This window comes from Polypterus senegalus, chromosome 13, assembly GCF_016835505.1.
Source record: "Polypterus senegalus isolate Bchr_013 chromosome 13, ASM1683550v1, whole genome shotgun sequence".
Taxonomy (NCBI): domain Eukaryota; kingdom Metazoa; phylum Chordata; class Cladistia; order Polypteriformes; family Polypteridae; genus Polypterus; species Polypterus senegalus.
Window position 1 is genome coordinate 57,702,595 of NC_053166.1, and position 21,298 is coordinate 57,723,892.

Below are 21,298 nucleotides of genomic sequence, written 5' to 3' on the forward strand. Positions count from 1 at the left end.
TTCACACTATAACATGAATGGCGTACGGACAAAAGCGGAAATGTGCTTACACACAAGAAAATCCAGATGCATAAATCTGTGCGGACGCCAATTTCCACATTCTTCCACTAAATAAATCCTGGTCAACGTGAAAAGTAATGCACGTGCATGCACATGCTGTTCCACCCCATCTCCTCCCAGAATTATGCCTCTTTGAATACGCAAATCAATATAAACAGCTCTTAAGCTCAGCGTTCTGTGAAAAGGCAATGGCAAAAGCACGGGGGGAAATAGACGAATTTCAGTGAATACCGAGTGGAGGCAAGGAAAAACATACTATTTGCTGGTTTAAACAGTGGTATAAACAACAAAAGAAAGTTGATCCAGTGACATAGAGTGTCTGAGAAACTCGAAAGTTCACAAAGTCACACAGTGGCCAAAATAAAAAAGAAGTTGTCAGATATCAAAGTCGCCATGAAAAGGCGACTAGTAGCCCACTGTCTTAGTGTCATATGAAAGCTTATTAGGGTACCGAGAAAAAAAAATAGGCACACAGTGGGAAAAAAGCACAAAATGTCAACTTTAATCTCAAATTTCCACTTTAATCAAGTAGTTTATTTTGTCATTAAAGTAGTACATATGGGCGGCACGGTGGCGCAGTGGTAGCGCTGCTACCTTGCAGTTAGGAGACCCGGGTTCGCTTCCCAGGTCCTCCCAGCGTGGAGTTTGCATGTTCTCCCCGTGTCTGCGTGGGTTTCCTCCTGCAGTCCAAAGACATGCTGGTTAGGTGGATTGGCGATTCTAAATTGGCCGTAGTGTTTGTGTGTGTCCTGTGGTGGGTTGGCACCCTGCCCAGGATTGGTTCCTGCCTTGTGCCCTGGGATTGGCTCCAGCGTGACCCTGTGTTTGGATTCAGTGGGTTGGAAAATGGATGGATGGAAGTAGAACATCATAAACTTTATCTTAAAATCGTTTAAATTACTAGTTTCTCAAATCCCATTGTAACCAAAATAGCATGTTGAATGCTTTGTTTTGTATTTGATCTTCTATGTGCTCTATGTGTGTGAATCACTACGTGCTTCTTAAACCGGCTCTCTTCCTCCAACTGGACACAGAATCCATTACATTCGTAATATTACAGCTCTCTGAATAATTAAAACACTGAGATGTATACGTGATATCATTTTCATGATGACAGTAGTTAAAGCATGTTATTAAACATGAGAACACGGTGGCGCAGTGATTGTTCATGCCTCATGCAGGATGCTTGCTGCGCCGTGTGCAACCTTTGATGAAATAATTAATTGCAGCAGTACTGTCTCTTTCAAACGTACTAATCCTGAATTCCTGTCCTTACTTTTCTTTCTCCAAATACCCAATCGCCACACAATCAGCTCTATAAAAGACGTTAAGCCATCTGTAAGCTTAGAAAGCAGATTCTTCAAAACATTTAAGAAACATTGAAATATCTTCATAGTATATGTTAAATGATTCTATCCATCCAGTGTTGCGTCAGTCCTAGCAAGAATACAGCGCGAGGCAGGAACAATCTGTGAATGGAGCGCCAGCTCCTTGCTAGTGCTGCGACACCGTGTCCTCACATGTTTATTTATTAATAATATAGATTATTTCAATTAAGTTAAAGTTTTATCTGTATAATATAATAAACATATTTTGCTGCCTGCGGTGGGCTGGTGCCCTGCCCGGGGTTTGTTTCCTGCCTTGCACCCTGTGTTGGCTGGGATTGGCTTCAGCAGACCCCCGTGACCCTGTAGTTAGGATATAGCGGGTTGGACATTGGATGGATGGATGGATATTTTGCTGCATTTCATCTTAAAAATGATATTGTTATCATATGTAAATACGCACTTTATAAAGTGGCTCAGGTTGTGCAATATTATAACTGAATCGCAAGTTTATAGTGAGGTAATTGTACTTATAAGTACAAACAGTTCTACAAGGAGCACTTGATGGACTGATTTGAGTGAGTTTATAGTTCTTGGGATGAAACTGTTTATAAACTGCGAAGAAAAGGCTCTGAAGCATTTTCCATATGAGAGCATTTCAATAGACAGCATGGCTGAGGCAGCGTGTGCTTGATGCTGTATACTGATATTTCTCTTATCAATCAGCTGCTGTAAAGCTGTGATTCTCCACTCAGATACAGTGATATAAATACTCTAAAGGTGGTGCAGTCAGAGTAATATGGAAAAAGATAATCTGCTGTGGCAAACCCTAACGGGAGCAGCTGAAAGAAGAAGAAGGTGCAGTGAGAGTAACAACGCTAAAGCAGTTATTGTATTTAGAATAGTTTGACCATTCTGTGGACCATTATATTGTTACAGGTTAATTACAATTAGATGCATTAAACTAATAAACAACATGCGGTTAACTTCAGTGTATTTATAAAGCCACGTCAGGGATGTTGATCTAAAAAAGAAAGGGAAACCACACTGGAACAGTAGCACTGGTTTGACACTGGGTGTTGCCAGTCTGCAAAACAGAGCGGAGAACTTGTGTATGCCAGGGTATGAGCTGCCGTGGAAATGTACGTGGCTTTACGCCAAGTTTATGTTTTATACATTGAGATTTGAACATGGAAATGTTCGTACCCAACGTTTTTGTGCATACGCACCATTTATACATACATGAGACCCCAGGTTTGGAAACCACAGTTGACTGTAACTCTCCAGGTGGTTTTCTGGGAGGATTTTTCATCATCTGACATGTCTGACATCTTTTCACATGGTCCCATACATCCTTCCAAACAGACCACCATGCCACTTCCAATACTTTTAAAAGGGGTTTCAACCTACACAGATGTCCACCAAAGGGCTGTTATGATAATATTGGAGGAACACAGGGACATATTCTTCAGGGACCACAAGTTGGAGTTTTGTTCCCCCCAAATCTTGCCTGCACAGATTGATATAGTACACCTTGCAAGGCCAAGGTTGGTGACATCAGTCTGGATTTGAAAAGGCAGCATGGGGTCTGGTTGAGCTAGGATGGTTGGAGATTGAAGAACCACCTTAAGTTGTTCAACCGCCTGCTAGAATTCAGTGGTCCATTTCCAGGGCTCATCCTTTTTCTTTAGATTGTTAAGGGGGGCCACTAGGTCAGCAAAGTGTAGAATTAACTTGTGGTACCACCCCACCAATCCTAGGAACTGCTGCAAACCCTTGAGGTCCACAGGTATAGGGGTAGTTCTGTATAGCACTGGTCTTTTCTGGGTCCACTTCAACTCCCTTTGCTGACACTATGTGGCCCAAAAAATGGAAGTGAGTTTGAGCAAGGCAACATTTATTTACATTTAGCGTAAGCTGAGCCTGTTGAAGCCTCTGGAAGACAGTGTCCAAGTCCTTCAGGTGTTGTTCCAGAGTCGGGGAGTAAACAATAATATTGATATACACAAAACAGAGTTCTCCTATTAACCCCATCAGTACTTGTTCCATAAGGTGCTGGAAAGTGGCCCCGCATTTTTCATGCCAAAAGGCATGACCCAGAGGTGGAACAAACCCTCAGGCAGGGTTTATAACTGTTGTTTTGTGCTTGCTGTCTTTTCCCATTCGTACTTGCCAATATTCGCTACGCATATCCAAGGTGCTGAAAATGGTAGCACCATGCAAATATTCCAGTATATCATGTACCTGAGGCATGGGATTAGCATCAAGGTGCTCCTATTTTTTTCATGTGACAGGTTAAAAGGTCAGCTTTCACATCTATTTCCTATCCAGATAGAAACTATCTCTTTGTAAGAAGCTTTCTGTGTAAAGTTTCCCTTGTTACTGATCTTTTTGCTCTGAAATTCTGACTACATTTTTTGTTTCATATTTTGGTTCCAACAACAGTATTTTTATCTTCCCAATTATGATTTTACATTTTTTATTATGATTAATCTCTTGGTCCAACACCTTTGCTACCTCTCCAACCTCTAGCAGCAAAACCATTTGATAGGTCACCTCATGAGAAGCTACTGATCAAACTAAACTAATCACAGTATGTGTAAGTGTGCAAATTTGACTTTAAAATAAAAAGCAACAGATTATGGTGTAAAACCCTTTTTGATGCTAAAAATGGGTTCATTGCTTTGGACACCGTTCTTTTTAACTTCTACAAATGATGATAAAAACTAAAAAGATGGCCATGTATGTAGACATAAATAAATAAGATGCAATGGTGAACATTCTACCTGGAGGGCCACAGTAGCTCCAAATGCTGTTACTCTCCATGTAGAAATTATTTCATTTTTATTTTTTTAAATATATACTTAAATTTCTGAATGAGCATCACTTGTAAGAATACAAATGGAGTTTTGATATTCCAATATAAAATTGTAATATTTTCACCGTTTTTTATTTGTGTGCATTTGCATATTGTTGTGAGTTCTTTTTCGTTTCTGTTTTATATGAAAAGCAGCTTTCATACCATAGTTTTTATTTTTTCAAAGTGTCATTTTTTTATTGCTGTTACAGCAATAAAAAACTGACAAACTGAAATTACTTTTATTTACAGACTATATATTTTTTTTTAGTACCTGAATGCCAAGTTGTGTTTAATTCTAAAGCTGAAAAACCATACACTGCCGGCTGAGAGTAAACACTTGCAATATTTTTTATTTAATATAAACATTTTATCTTTGAATTCTTTAGATATTCTCCTTGGTCAAATAAACACTAGATGTATAAGAAAAAATAAAAACTTATATTATTTTTGCTTTTAGTTGTATATGGCTAAATCTTGGACTACATTTATAATTTATCTAGTGAGGTAATGTGCTAATAAGTGGACAGTACACGTAAGAGGAATTATTTATGTGTGCTAAACCAAATATTCACTTTTGATTTCTTTTTCTTGTTTTGTAAGTACAGGTTGAGCATACCTAAAGTTTCTGATTTGAAAGTAGTGGAAAAGTTGCGTTGATGGGAAGTTAAATTTGAAGTGTAATTGTTAATAATATGCAAAGACGCTATCGATATACACATCTCTAAGTGCTTTAATCCCAGATGTTTTCTAAATGTTAAATACTGTGTGTGTTTGAGCAATGCCGTCTCAAAAAACAAAGCCCGCTAATGTGTTACTTATTGGTCCGGTGACGTCACAATCGAGGTGCTATGTTTACAGTGCCAGCTGAACTTTCCGTCTAAGATCGTCGTTAAAGCTGTAAAGAAAGTTAAAGGCGTTTTAGTTTTTGATATGAAGTTATTGCAGTCGTAAAGGTTATAAGTTCCGATGTCTGCGGTGCAGTGCAAGGTAATATTTTGATGTGTTTTGTTTATTTTAATGGTGAGCAACTGCACCGCGTGCCGGGTAACATTGATAATGCTGCAAATGGAGGTTAGGGCATGTAATGTCGAGAGTAGGCTTAAGAAAGGAATGTTTAGCTACAGTTGTGTAAAAATGTATATGAACAGTAAGCTGCAGGCATGGTGTTATTTAGTGTTCCAAATATGTGAATTTAATTAGAATGGGAATTGAGTTGCAAACCACGAGAGGGATGACTGACTAATGAAACAATGGTAGCACTGAAACACACAGTATTAACATTTATTGACTTAATTCCATATTTGCTTGAAAATTTTAACTTGAACTATGTTTTGACGGGAAAATTCCAAACTGATTGTTTGGAAGCTCGCTTTGGTAAATATCGTCAATTATCTGGTACAAACTATTACATCTCCGTACAAGAGATTCAGGAGTCTGAAAAAAAATTGAAGCTGATTAGTTTATTGCATGTTGTGTCTGTTTCTAAAGGTCAAGTGTCATTATTAGACTTCATTTCCCAATGTACTGAAACAACTGATAGTTCAAATGATGACAATGTTGAGGTTCTTAATTCGGATTTGGTTACTGTTATCTCTAAATGTGATGACTTAATGTTAACTGAGGCACAGTCAAAATCACTTATATTTGTTGCTGGTTATGTAGGGTTTAAAATGGTTACAGGCGCAGTTCAGTGTGACATGTGCAGAAATGAGCTAGTCATGGATAAGTCGTTGCATTTAGAACTTTCACAGGAATATAATTACCTGCTTGACTCAGACAGGGGTGGTCTGAAATGGCCCTCAGATTTGTTGGTTGAATGTGTTACACAACTGTTTTTGATTTTCCAGTCAATTGTTACTAATGCTGAATATGTGTCAAATTTTTTATTGTTAAAAAATCAAAAATCTGCATTAATCTCACTGTTTAACGAACGCCTGAACAGATGTGGACTGCAAGTTGGTAACTGTGTTTGTGGGAAGAGTATCTGTGACTTACTGAAGTTGTCCATGTCTACAGTGGCTAACATCTGTTTAAATAATTATTGCAAGCGCGCTGCAGATAAACGTGGTAGTTTTAAGGAAAAAGCTAACCCCAAACGTAAACTAGCTACATTGACAAAAAAGAGGTAACTAATAAGCTAGTTCTTTTGATATAACGTTCTTCTTTCGTACAGATTAATATCTGCACGTTTGTTAATGTTGCTTATTTTATGATGGTATGAAAAAAATCATCGTTTATTATTAGTCATTCCAAAATAATGTCTGTTTGTATTTTATCTGGCGTTGCTTGTTATTTTTTAGATTTAACTGCATTAACAAAGTGTTAAATGTAGCTTTTCTTGTGATTATTAACGGGTAAATCTACATTATTTTTCACGTTACTTCTGTTTAATCCAGGAATATGTGTATTCATCAATTTGTGTTGATGTCAAGGTCTTTATAGCTAGCATATTTGCTACCCGGAAATAAAATTTAAAGTTGGGTAGCACCATGCCCCTTCTGCTTTAGGTTGTTGTAGATTCAGCCTTTGAATGTTTGGATCATTTGAATTCCAAATAAATGAGGTTATAATTGAATGTAATTTTTTAAAGAACAATTTGTTAATGTATATGGGATGCTCTGAAATAGAAATAGAAGCTTGGGAAACATCATCTGGACAGTTTGATTCTCCCTGCTAATGTGAGACAGAGGGTAAACTATCTGTTCTTGTTTAACTTTTTCCATGTTGATAGCAACATTTTGTTGAAAAAGATCTTTACATTTACTTATGTTTACCCCTAAGTACATGAACTGATCTTCCAAAATAAATAGGAAGATGTCCAGTCTGATATTGTGTGCTACAGAGTTCACTGGAAAAAGCATGCTTTTATTCAAATTAATTTTGAGTAAAGGTATCTTTTGAATCTCTGCTAGTGTGTTGAGGAATGTTGATACTGAAGTTTGTGGATCTGATATATACAGTACCATATCTCCATATAGTGACATTTTATGTTCAAATCCTTCTGTGATAATCTCCTTTATCTCTGATACATTTTGAAAGTAAATATCCAATTGCTTGATGGCAACTGCAAAGAGGACATCCTTATCAAGTACTTCATTCTAGTTTAAAGTAGTTTGAAATAATGTTAATACAAAAAGAGGCTTCTGGACTGGTATAGAGTAGTTTGAGCAATGCACATTGTCACACACGTGCGCATGGGAGGCAGCTAAAGGGCTTGAGTGAAGGCAGTTCGGAGGCATGCCGGGTGTGGCAGAGTGCACTGACTCTTTTTCTCCCTTGCCTGTAGACCATCCCCGGGGGATTTCACCTGGATCTCCTGACATCACTTCCGGGACTGAGCCAATGGAAGTCGGCCACACCAGCTCCAGTCCCTCTGATGTCACCTCCGGCTACGAGCCAATGGTGGAAGACCATGTGCCAGATCCATACGACCTCACTTCCTGTCTCCCCCTTTAAAACCTGCCCCTTTTCCTTTGTTTCCTCAGTCTTGTTTTGGACTCGGTTGTATGCACTTCAGTGCTCTGTATTTCTTTAAGAAAAACGACTTTGCAGCCAGGATACCACAATATACGGGTGGCTGCCCCAACTCTTTATCTGTCCATGTCTCGTTCTTGTGACAACATATATTTGAACCAAACCCAAATTTTTGCAATTTGATGTATAGATAGTGTAGTTTAGGGATCTCAAACTCTAGTCCTGGAGGGCTATAGTGGCTGTAGGTTTTCATTCTAACCCTTTTCTTAACAAGTGATATGTTTTACTGCAAATTAACTTCTTTTGAATTCATTTTAATTGACTTTTTTTTAAGATTTGTTCCCTGAAATTTCTTCATCATTCCTCTGAATTGCTTAATTTCTTTTCTTAAACAGAAATGAAATGTTAAGTAAGTGAGCCAACAGAAGACCAACTAAGTCAGGTCTTTAAACTCCAACTAATATCACTTCAACCAGTTGCTTAATTAGGCTCAGATTTTTGTTGTTAATTAAAGTCATTATTTAATTGCATAGCTTGTTGCTGCTCTCATTGTGCAATAGTATACATTTTCAAAATTTTTGATTTTTTTCTTTAGTTTTCTAAGAGCACTGTTAAAATATTTTGGGGACCTGAGCAAATCAATATTCCTGACACCTCTACCCTTTTCATTTTCAGATATTGTGTAATGGACACAGTTTGCTGGTCATTTTTTGGTTCATTTTGTATCTCATTATTGTTTAGTTGCTAATTAAGGAAAAAAAAATTACTGGGTTTGAGTCTTCAAAAGCAAGTCAATTAAAATTAAATTAAAAATTAAACAAACGTCAAAGATTAGAAGCTAAGTGTCTCCCTTTAATAAAACTAGTCTGGTCTTGTGATATTACAGAGGGAAGCACTTTCTCAATCCTTCTAGTTAGAACTTTGGAGAGTACCTTAACACCATTATTCAGAACTGAAATTGGTCTATATGTTGCACATTGTAAAAAGTCCTTAGTTTTCTTTGGAAAGATGGTAATTTATGCTTGGTGAAAGGTTTGAGGTAAAATTTTGTTGTCTCTATCTTCTATAAACGTTTCTAATAGTAATGGAGCTAATTTATTTGAATTTTTTTTAATAAAATTCCACTGAGTTTCCATCAAGTCCTGCTGCCTTCACACACTGGAGTGAGTTTACAGCATCTAGTAATTCTGAGATTGTCAGAGGTTTATTCACTTCCTCTGCACTGAGAGTATCTAGCTATAATATTTGTAATGCGTCAAAAAACACATTAGATTGGGCCTTGTCTTCTTTAAACAGGTTAGAATATAAGGACTTAATAGTACTCTCTAAATGTCTGGGTTAGTTTTTATGGTCAATGATTTTATCTCCATTTGTGTTGGTAATTTCTGTTATTGCTTTGTGAACTTCCTGCTTGTGGATTTGTTGATTTCATTAGCCTTCTCTCCGTGTTCATAGTATTGATATCATGATTTAAAGGAGAGCTGTTGTTTTGTTGTCAAGAGGTTAAATACTGATTGCAAAAACCTGTATGTTCCTATAAAATGCCCCATTTGGAGACCTGGCATAAAATTGATCTATTCTGGTAATTTCACTGATTAGCTCTGACAAGTTTACAATTTATTTTTGTGGGACAAATATGAACTGATCTGACCTCTTAAAAAAGCCTTCCGAGTTTCCCAGAGTATTCCTTCAGAAACCTCTAAGGATGCATTTGTCTCTAATAAATAATTTATTTACTTGGAGATGAATTCTGTACAGTTCTCATCAGCTAATGGCAGGGGGTTCAGAAACCAGTTACGAGATGAGTATGTGGGGCACAGTGATCTAAGCTCCATGATCAGAGGGACGTAGTCAGAGATAACAATAGCGTCATACTTGAAAGATCTGATAGTGGACAAAAAGTTTTTACCAATAAAGAAATAATCAATTCTTGAGTAAGTGTGATGTACTAGTGAGAAGAAGGAATATACTCTTGAGTTTGGATTTTAAAAATTCCAATGGTCTGATAAGTTATGATTCATTACCAATTGTATGATTATTTTTGCAGTGTTACATGTTACTGCCACTGTAGATGTAAAAATGTATATATTTAAATTTAAAACACAATGAAAGTCTACGGCCGTTACATTTTTCTGATTATTTATATTTGAAATAGATGCAAATGCATTTTGAATTAAATCTCTATCATTCACATTAGGTGCATAGAGTGTTATGAAAATTACTTCAGATTAAAATAAATTACCCTTCATCATGACATATTGTCCTTCAGGATCAGATACTATGTCTGATACTGCAAATGGGATTGTTTTATGTATTAAGATTCCCACACCTCTAGTTTTCTTTATGTAGCTACAGTGAAGGATCTGACTAATCCAATCCATTTGCATCTAAAACTTGTCCTTACTTTTTAAGTGGCTCTCCTGTTAAATTACTATATTGGCATTTTGACCTGTTAGGTGAGAATATACTTTTTGTTTCTTTAGATCGTGATTAAGACCTTTGAGGACATTTTGCAAACTTAAGTAAAAGCTGTACGTTGTTTCATACAGCAGTTTTAACCTTGATTTTATATTGTCATTGAGTATTACGACCATGGAGCCTATTATAATGTTGGCACTTATAGTTGTCGGAGTAAAAACGATAAATAAGTAACTTGCTCTCTTTCTCCCCGTACCAGCCTTCCCCAATTTTGCCTCCCCAAGTGTAGCTAGACCATACTTCACAAAGTCCCAGTCCTCTCACATGCCAAGAAAAAGAGCATTTCAAAACAAAACAAACCCCCAACAGTAGTGTAGTATAGATTACAATTGAGACATCTTATGATAGTACAGTCCAAATGCAATAAACCTAGGGTATAATGTCAAGTAGCACCCTTGGAAATTGAAATAACATGATAGAACAGTCCAGATACAATAAACTTAGGGTATGATGTTAAACAGTCCCCTTAGGTGAATAAAAGCCTGATAAAAATGAAACTAGTTACTTGGTTGTTACCAATATGCTGCATATATACATATATTTAATAAAAGAAATTTCAACACTGTGATTTAAAAGAAAAAAATGACTAAAAAAGAAATAGAATGTATAGTTACAGCAAATGTCACAATACTAATAGAGCAAGTTACCTACCAAGACAAAATATGACCCATGATCATATTTTAAACTAGCAAAATACCTGCGCTTCACAGCGGAGAAGTAGTGTGTTAAGTTATGAAAAAGAAAAGGAAACATTTTAAAAATAAGGTAACATGATTGTCAATGTAATTGTTTTGTCACTATTATGAGTGTTGCTGTCATCAAGGATTTGATTATCATTATTTCTTTCAATCAGGTTCGTATTTGGAGAATGTGTTGTGTTCAAGTTACATTCCGTGTTTGTCAACCATTATAAAGATAACAGGTTTCATTCATCGAAGTGTTCACTACCCAAATCACTACTCGTGAATCTAAGATGTTTAACAGGCATTCCCGGTATTAAGTTGTGAGTATTTAGCAACAGCGTCTCTATGAACTTGTACATTTTTCTGCGAGTATTTAGCGACAGCGTTTCTATGAACTTGTGGATTTGCCTGCGAATATTTGGTGGCAGCGTCACAAAGTTGTTTTCGTCTAGCTGCATCAGAAAATGTACCACAACGTCTGACACGCCTCCTTTTTACTGTTTTCTCACAGCTTGGATTGCTGCTGTCATAATCGGTTTGAGTTTCATGGTTTGTTTCAATTACGTTAGTATTTGCAGTACTTGTGTTGAAGTGACATTCGACCTCTGTCAAGCGTTGTAAGCATACAACCGCCTTCATCGATAACTTTGCATCGTAATAAACGAACAATAAAACAGCGGAGATGCCGTGGATTAAATAAAAAGGCTGCAGTCATCAGTAGGGAGACGTGAATACCGTGGCAAAAGAAAGAAGGGAATGAAGAGACCAGAGCGACGGACGGCCTTATATGGGCAGGCAGTCAATTACGTGAGAGGCATGGTGATGGGGGACGCAACGCTGCCTCACACGGCGACCGAGCTGCAGGCTATGGACGTATATATGTACGTAAGTAGGATTCAATTATGACCGTTACACGTAGAATTTCGAAATGAAGCCTGCTTAACTTTTGTAAGTAACCTGTAAGGAATGAGCCTGCCAAATGTCAGCCTTCTACCTACACGGGAAGTTGGAGAATTAGTGATGAGTGAGTCAGTCAGTCAGTCAGTCAGTGAGGGCTTTTGCCTTTTATTAGTATAAATGATGTTGGGATCAGTCTTTTTTGGTCATCAAAAATCACTTCAATTTTTCAGGAAGCAAGATGTTGTGTATCTGACTTCAACTTTGCGTAAGTCCCATTTAATGCTATAGAATGCAGCTAGTTTAGCAGCTGTTGAAGGGAGAATTCTGGGAAAATATGAATTTGTTTATTTTCAAATATAATTTCTTTATGAGAATTGAAATCTCAGTTTGGAGGCATTCTATCCAGGTATGTGGTAAACTATTCAGATCTGAGTGTTCTTTCCTGTTGTTTTGGAAAATAGTTTAGCTATAAATTTCACTAGGTTTGGACTTTCCGGGAGTCCTTTGATTCTGATGTTGTTTCTTCTATATGTGTCCTTCAGCACATCTAGTTTATTACTAGTACTTTTCACTCAGATTCTGCAGCCATTACATTTTTCTCAGCACCAGATGTCAATTGTTCAACTTCTTCAAGCCAAGCAACAAGTTCACTTCAGTTCTTGCTAGAATTTTTTTAAAGGTTTCAGAAATGTTATTATGTAAACGTACTTCCTAGTCATGTACAGTATATCCAGAATCAGCTTGTCATTTCTCTTGTGTATATCCTTATTTATATCCTTTATATTATTAATGTCACTCTTTATATCATTTATATTCCTCCTGAGTGCGATAATCATTACTTTCAGCTCAGATAGTTCATTTCCTCCTTTTCTATGCTCCTCCAAAGTCAGAGTTGCGAGTCCGGCTAGAGTTGTTGCTGTTGACTCACTTGAGGTGATAATAGTATTTGACAGCAAGGATAAAGAGGCCATGTTCAGTTCCAATAATCTGCCTGTTATTCTCAGTGCCCGCCTCACTCACAGTTTTGCTCCCACTTTTGCTCTGGACTGGAGCTGATAGTGCAGTGTGAGGTCCCAGCAGATTTGTTCCTTTGCCTGTCTTTTCCAAGTCAGTCTCTCACAGACCATATTGTGAACTTGTACTTGAGCTGGGTTTAGACTTTGATAAGACATTATCTGCCTTTTCCTTCTCTTTCTGGACCCTTGGTCTGCTGCTCATACTTGTATATTCTTGTATATACTTGCAATGAAATTCTCTTTGATTGACTAAATACAGGATACTTAGGAATGATAGTAAAACAACTAAAATAACACTGCTACCAGTGGAGCTCCATCCTAGATGTCCATCTCACACAATGGATGAGACAAAATTTTATTTTAAAATTTTGGAGTATTTGCAAATACATAATATGGTATCTTTAGGGTGGCACAGTGGCGCAGTGGTAGCACCACTGCCTCGGAGACCTGTGTTCGCTTCCTGGGTCCTTCCTGCGTGGAGTTTGCATGTTCTCCCCGTGTCTGTGAGGGTTTCCTCTCAGCACTCCAGTTTCCTCCCATAGTCCAAAGACATGCAGGTTAGGTGCATGTTTTCCCCGTGTTTGCATGAGTTTTTCTCAAGTTTTCCTCCACAGTCCAAAGACATGCAGGTTGGGTGAACTGGCACTGCAAAATTCACCCTAATGTGAGTGTGTGTCGCTGTGTTCACCCTATGTTGAACTAGTGCACTGTACAGATGTTGTTCCTGCCTTGCACCTGTTGATCCCAGGGATTAGTTCAATTTGCCAAGTGACCCTGTGTAATAAGAGGTCCATGGGGACAATGCAGAGGAGTTGCAGCGATCCTGTTGTACGGCGTCCCCCAGATAGATGCTGACAGACTTGCTACAGGAAACGTGTGCAGTTTAGAGGAGTGTCCTACAAATGCTGATGGACAGGTGGTAGGCCATGATCCCATGTTTAAGGAAAGACTGCACCTGTTGGCAGGCATCTCCTCAGGCTGCAAGGTCCTGGATAAGTTGTGGATACGCCAGAATTTAGAGAGAGGCATTGGGGCTCGAGTCTGTTTTTAAAGAGGACCTGGCATGATTTTAACCTCAGTTTTATTGGATTTTATCCTCCACTTTTGACATTTGATTTTATGGATTATTTATTTATTTAAGGAAGATTTTTGAAACCACTACACTTTGAAACACTTTGATTTAAATAAAAGCATCTAACTATTTTTGCATCAACCCCTTGCTAAATATGTGCAGTTGCCTGGCTCATCTCTGTACGTGAATATCGACATAGTCTCTTGGAAGCACCAGGAGCATGAAGTCAAACCAAAGGAAACCTAAGGAAATTGATGAATAGATGGAACAACTGAAATCAACATTACATTAATTAATTACAGGATATTAATTTTGTAAGTCAACCATGGGCTATACACATATAGTATATAGTGCAGTAGCTTACACACATGTAAAATATCTCTAAAATGAAGATGTTTTCAGAAATAATCACATTAAATATTTCTAAATATCAGAAAGTGTAACACAAAAAGCAGTAATCAGTAATGATACTATATTAAATGAATGTTTGGTGCGACTGCCCTATTCCTTTAAAGCTGCATCAGATTTTCTCAGGCTTACTGTCATGCATATAATAAAATCTACTGTTTTTTTGTTTCAAGCATCTTAATGAACTTGCCCCAGTATTTTCTGCAGACTTAATCTGTTTCAATTTCTTTTGTCTTTCTGGCCAATCCCAGAAAGCATTGACGATCCTGAGATCAGGGCCCTGCAGAGGCCATACCATCAGCTGCAGAACTCTTTGTTCTTCTTTTTGCTGAAGATAATTCCTTATTACTTTGTCCAAGTGCTTAGAGTCATTGTTCTGTTTCAAAGTGAAGTTGGGACTAGTCAGATGGCCCTCTGGTTGCATTGAATGATAGATGAGAATCTACTTGAATTTATTGGCATGAGAATATAATTTATTCTGAACAGATCACAAAACTTATTTGCAAAAAGGCAGCTCTGTGCTTCACTATTGGCTTCAGACACTCATCCATGTGATGTTGCTCTCCAGTTCTTCTATGGTCAAGCTGCCTTCTGTCTAAGCAAAAACTTCCAAATTTTTACTCATTAGTCCAGTGCAGCTACTATCCAGGCATTGTGTTTTTGTGAGTAGGCGAGTTTCCACTTCAAATAAAAAACTGGCAGCAATTTTTCCATGAAGAACACTTCTGATTTGAGTTCTCCAGAAAGTAGAGGGATGTGTTTGTTTTGTAGTAGTTTCTGTGAGTTCATAGCTGATGGCAGTGCTATACTTCTTTTGATTTCAAAGCAATTTTAATTAGTGTGGTCTATGGTCGGCTTGTCATCACGGCCAATACCCCCAGGCCACCAGATGGAGCTCTCCCTGCAGCATGGAGGTGCCCCGGATGCCAGCAGGGAATCATGGATTATGGAGTTTTCCTTTACAAACCTGCTGGATACCCCTTAGGCCAACAGAGGAGGCTGCAGGGAGGCCTAGAGAGTCACATGTGCCCTATAACCCGGAAGTGCATCATAGGCAAAGCGACTGCGGAAGTGATGTGCTTCCGGGGTGAAGAAAAGGACTTTGTATCTGATAAAGAATCACATGGACTGGGGATTAGGAACACTTCCGGGTCAGGGAATATAAAAGGACTGTGGCAGCTCCCAGACGGCGAGCTGAGCTGGGTGGTAGGAGGGCAACGCGTCTGGGAGTGGAGGATTGATTATTGTAGTGATTATTGGTTTATTTAATGAGTATAGTGGTGGAGAGGGTGCTTTTTGCACTGTGGATAATAAATAAAGTCAACTTTTGGACTTTTATCGGATGTCTGGAGTCTTGGACAGGGGTTCAAGGGAGCGATTGCACCCCCTATCTGTCACATTGGATATGTTTCTGGTACTCAGCCTTGCCCATTTCATTGTGTTTCTTCACTGTGTTACAAGAAATTTCTGATATCTTGTTTCTATGCTCACTTTTTCCATGGTGTGAGAATTGAAGATTTTCATTTTAAACTGTCCCATCTTCCATTGACTCACTTTTTAATTTGATTCCTTTGATGCACATTTCTGTTTTAGTTAATCAGTTCAGTTAAATCAATTCATTATGTCATTAATTATTAGAACTTATTTGCAATCTTTGTTTAATCCAGAAGTGGGTTATATACCTACAAACTAATCATATTTTTTTTTGAAAAGCACTCTATTATGTAATGCAGCATGTTACTTTCTTTGATGAAATACAAATGTTTCTCTGTAAGGTTTACTTTTTTTTGGAAAGTTAATTTTTAGAAATATGACATTTGCTATTTTCTAGTGATTCTAAGACAACACATAAACATCTAGACAAAGGTTATAGTACTTAAGATTTTGTGCAGCACTGTATAGTTTCTGCTTGTTGTAATTTGTATCTGTTTACCCCAATCAGCTACATTAAACCACCTGCCTAATATTGTGTAGGTCCCTCTCATACAGACAAAACAGCTGTTTCCTGTTGAGGCATGAATTCTCTGCATGTGTACTCTGGTATCTGGCAACAATGTGTTAGCAGTAGATTCTTTATGTCCTGTAAATGGATCCGAGGCTTTCAGAGAGCAGAACTGTTTTTCCAGAACAACCCACAGAAGCTAGATCAAGTTGAGATGTCGAGAATTTAGGGGCCAAGTCAACACTAGGGAATCCATTCACGGAAATTTTTCATTCCCGCATTCCCAGGAATTAAACTGCTGTAATTCCCGGGAACAGCCAAGCTGTTATAGCATGTAAAAGTGTAAAAATCGATCAAGAAATAACAGTTATAGTTGAAAATAATTAAATGGCACGGTTTTTTGGCCCATGGTGTAGTGCTTTGCAGATTAATTTAGTCAACCAGCAGCCAACGTCAGTCTCCCGGCTCCGACTAAGACTGACTACAGTGGACTGGAAGGAGTCTGCACTCGGCAGCTCACGAATGCCGGGATGGGGCAGACTTCATTGATGTCTGTCAGACAACAGCTTTGAACAGCAACTTGAAATTGTATTATCTGTGCCAAGAAACTTGCCATCACAGAATGATGACAAGAAACTAGATGCATCAGTAAAAGCTGAAATGGCAGTGTTTCAGAGCAACGGCAAGCGCGGGCATTGTTTAGAACAAGTGTATCAGTATCTGATCAGGTAGATCACATTGCATTCAAAAACAATTTTTTTAAATGTTAGTCTATCATATATCCTTCCTATGGCATTTGCCACTTGATTGACATACAGGTCGGCCAGTCTGAGATCTCTTTCCTTCTAACACACTGGTCATCCCACATGCACCCATACAATTAGATTGTGATTCAGACTACGAATGCCATGAATGTAATTAAACTGATCTACATGTTGTCAAATAAACAAACCACACGCCGTGACTTCGCCTCTGACGCTGACGTGCAGTGAGTGTGTACGCCTGATAAGCCCAGAATTAGGGCAAAATACGTGTTGCGTACTCTTTGCATTATTTGACAGTAAAACTTTGTAACATTCTATGATCTGCTTCTCGCAACTGAAGAGAGCACCATGGCGGATGTTTGCAGACACAAGCATTACCTGGTAGGTAACCACCCATACAATCAGATTGTGATTCAGGCTACGAATGCCATGAATGTAATTACCCCGATCTACATGCTGTCAAATAAACGAACCACATGCCGTGGCGCAACGTAAAGGGTGAAACACATGTCGCGTACTCTTCGCATTATTTGACAGTAAAACTATGCAATATATATATGTATATTATATATATATATATATATATATATATATATATATATATATATATATATATATATATATATATATATATATATATATATATATATATATATATATATACACTCACCTAAAGGATTATTAGGAACACCATACTAATAACGGTGTTTGACCCCCTTTCGCCTTCAGAACTGCCTTAATTCTACGTGGCATTGATTCAACAAGGTGCTGAAAGCATTCTTTAGAAATGTTGGCCCATATTGATAGTATAGCATCTTCCAGTTGATGGAGATTTGTGGGATGCACATCCAGGGCACGAAGCTCCCGTTCCACCACATCCCAAAGATGCTCTATTGGGTTGAGATCTGGTGACTGTAGGGGCCATTTTAGTACAGTGAACTCATTGTAATGTTCAAGAAACCAATTTGAAATGATTCGAGCTTTGTGACATGGTGCATTATCCTGCTAGAAGTAGCCATAAGAGGATGGGTACATGGTGGTCATGAAGGGATGGACATGGTCAGAAACAATGCTCAGGTAGCCCGTGGCATTTAAACGATGCCCAACTGGCACTAAGGGGCCTAAAGTGTGCCAAGAAAACATCCCCCACACCATTACACCACCACCACCAGCCTGCACAGTGGTAACAAGGCATAATGGATCCATGTTCTCATTCTGTTTACGCCAAATTCTGACTCTACCATTTGAATGTCTCAACAGAAATCGAGACTCATCAGACCAAGAACATTTTTCCAGTCTTCAACTGTCCAATTTTTGTGAGCTCCTGCAGAATGTAGCCTCTTTTTCCTATTTGTAGTGGAGATGAGTGGTACCCGGTGGGGTCTTCTGCTGTTGTAGCCCATCCACCTCAAGGTTGTGCGTGTTGTAGCTGCACAAATGATTTCTTGACGATGAGCCCATAGGTAACAAAGACCATTGGAAAGTTCAATATGGCGGCCGACAGTGGCGTCGTACCACCAAAGTAAGTATGTACATCGATTTCAGTTAGCGCAGGGAAGCCACCTACCAAATTTCGTGAAGATGGGGCAATAAATAAGAAAGTTTAATATGGCGGATGTTTTCGACCGTTATGACTGTTGCGCGTAGAATTTCGAAATGAAACCTGCTTAACTTTTGTAAGTAACCGGTAAGGAATGAGCCTGCCAAATTTCAACTTCTACCTACACGGGAAGTTGGAGAATTAGTGTTGAGTGAGTGAGTCAGTCAGTCAGTCAGTGAGGGCTTTGCCTTTTATTAGTATAGATATAGCATTTTTAATGTAGGGATATCATTTCGACCTGGTCATTTTAAAAGTAGCTCGCAAGCCGAAAAAGTGTGGGCAGCCCTGAACTAGATACATGTAATTATTTGACAGCATGAACTGCTTGTAGATAAGATTAGTCTTTTTATTAAAAGTAAGTGTCAGTCATTCTAAAACCGTTCACATGTGAGATGCCCGTGCACTGTGTCATCCCCGGGAGCCCGGGATTCCCGAATTCCCGGGAATGGATTCCCTAGTCAACACCTTAAACATTTTGTAATGTTCCTCAATGCATTCCAGAAGAATTTTGGCAGTGTAATACTGCTGAAAGAGGCCACTGCCATTACAGAATACCATTGCTATGAAGGGGTGGATGTGGTCCACAGCAATCTTTAGTTAGGTAATATGCATGAAAGCAACAAACAGACATATGCCAGGATCCAAGGTTTTCCAACAGAGCATTGCCCAGAGCATTAAAATCCTTTGCTAACTTGCCTTTTTTTCATAGTGCGTCCTGCTGCCTTCTTTTCACTAGGTAAACAATGAACATACACCCGGCCATACACATGATGTAAAAGAAAAAAATGTAATTCATCACATCAAGCCACCTTCTTCCATTGCTCCCTGGTCCATTTCTGATGCTTACGTGCCCATTGTAGATGTTGTTGGCTGTGGATAGGGATCAGCATGGGCACTCTGACTGATCTGTGGCTATGCAGCAAGCTGCGATGCACTGTGTGTTCTGCCACCTTTCTCTCGTGGCCAGAATTAACTTTTTCAGCAATTTGTGCTACAGCAGCACTTTTATTGCATCAATGAGCATTGGTGAGCCTTGAATGCCCTTTACTCTGTCACCAATGTAGAGATTGTCCTTCTTTGGACAACTTTTAATAGGTACTAATCACTGCATACTAGTAAAACCTCAGGCCGACATGTCATTTTGGAGATGGTCTGTCTCAATTAATAATAATAATAATAATAATTCTTTGCAGGGGCAGCACAGTGGCGCAGTGGGTAGCGCTGCTGCCTCACAGTTAGGGCACCTGGGTTTGTTTCCTGGGTCCTCCCTGCGTGGAGTTTGGATGTTCTCCACATGTCTGCGTGGGTTTCCTCTGGGTGCTCCAGTTTCCTCCCACAGTCCTAAGACATGCAGGTTAGGTGTACTGGCGATTCTAAATTGTCCCTAGTGTGTGCTTGGCGTGTAGGTGTGTGTGTGCGCGCCCTGTGGTGGGCTGGTGCCCTGCCCAGGGTTTGTTTCCTGCCTTGCTCCCTGTGTTGGCTGGGATTGGCTCCAGCAGACCCCCGTGATCCTGTAGTTAGGATATAGCGGGTTGGACAATGGATGGATGGATGAATAATTCTTTGCATTTATATAGTACTTTTCTCACTACTCAAAGCGCTCAGCAATTATCTAACCATCGCAATTTAGACCTTGTCAGAGTTCTTCAAATCCTTACACTTGCCCATTTTTCCTGTTTTCAACACATCAACTTCAAGGACAGACTGTTCACTTGTTGCCTAATACATCCCACCCCATGAAAGGTGCAATTGTAATAAGATAATCACTTTTATTCACTTCACCAGTAAAGTGGTTTTAATGTTGTGCCTGATTGGTGTATATATGGTTATTACTGTTTTGATTATATAATTTCTTCATTCTTTTTCTGTTTTACTTTTAAAAAAAGAGCACATTCCTATTAAACATCCTACTGGAGACAGTAGGACAGCAAAGCAATGATATTATTTAGGTGATCTTGAAATATGTGTACTGTTTTTATAAATACAGGGATTTGGACTGAGGCTCCAGTCTCTCTCTTTTTTTGGTAAGCTGTGCCACTGAATTAGAAGTTTACACAGGAAATGTCATTTTGAGAAAGAGTAACTAGCAAAAAACTGTTTCAAAGAATGCACTTACCCTTTGAAAATACTAGAAGTGTGCTGAAGTGCTTCCCTGAGTGAACGGTAATGGTGTGATGGGTGTGTGCTGCAAATGAACGGGGCTACATGACACATGTGGAGTAAGCAGAAGCCTATGCAGGTTCAAGCTGCTGCACTCACCTGCTGCTATTGGAGAAAGAAGGGGAGTGGCTATGTTAATGCTTTGACATATTTTGACATATTTTCCCAAAGGACAGTGTTTCAAAGTTACCACACAGACATCATGAGTGGTATGCTCATACATGGCAGGTCCACATGAGTACAAACTGAAGAAAACAAACAGAATTAATAGAGGGCTTACGCTGGTGTGTCATGCTGTGCTGGGTGAGCGTAACTGTGTCTGCCACTACTGGCATTGGCTGCTTAATCTCCAACGTAATATAAAACAGGTTTGAATCCAACAGAGGTCATCTATTGACCAAAGGAGCAAGGAATGGGTCTGAAAAGCTGAGCATTTGTTGATAGTAATGAGCATTGAGTTGTGTTGTATTTTTTCTGAAAATTTTTGTTTCCCTCCAAGCTAATTTTAGTGGACGTGTTTTGGGGGAGCTTTTTTTTTGGTATATTCGCTTTATAT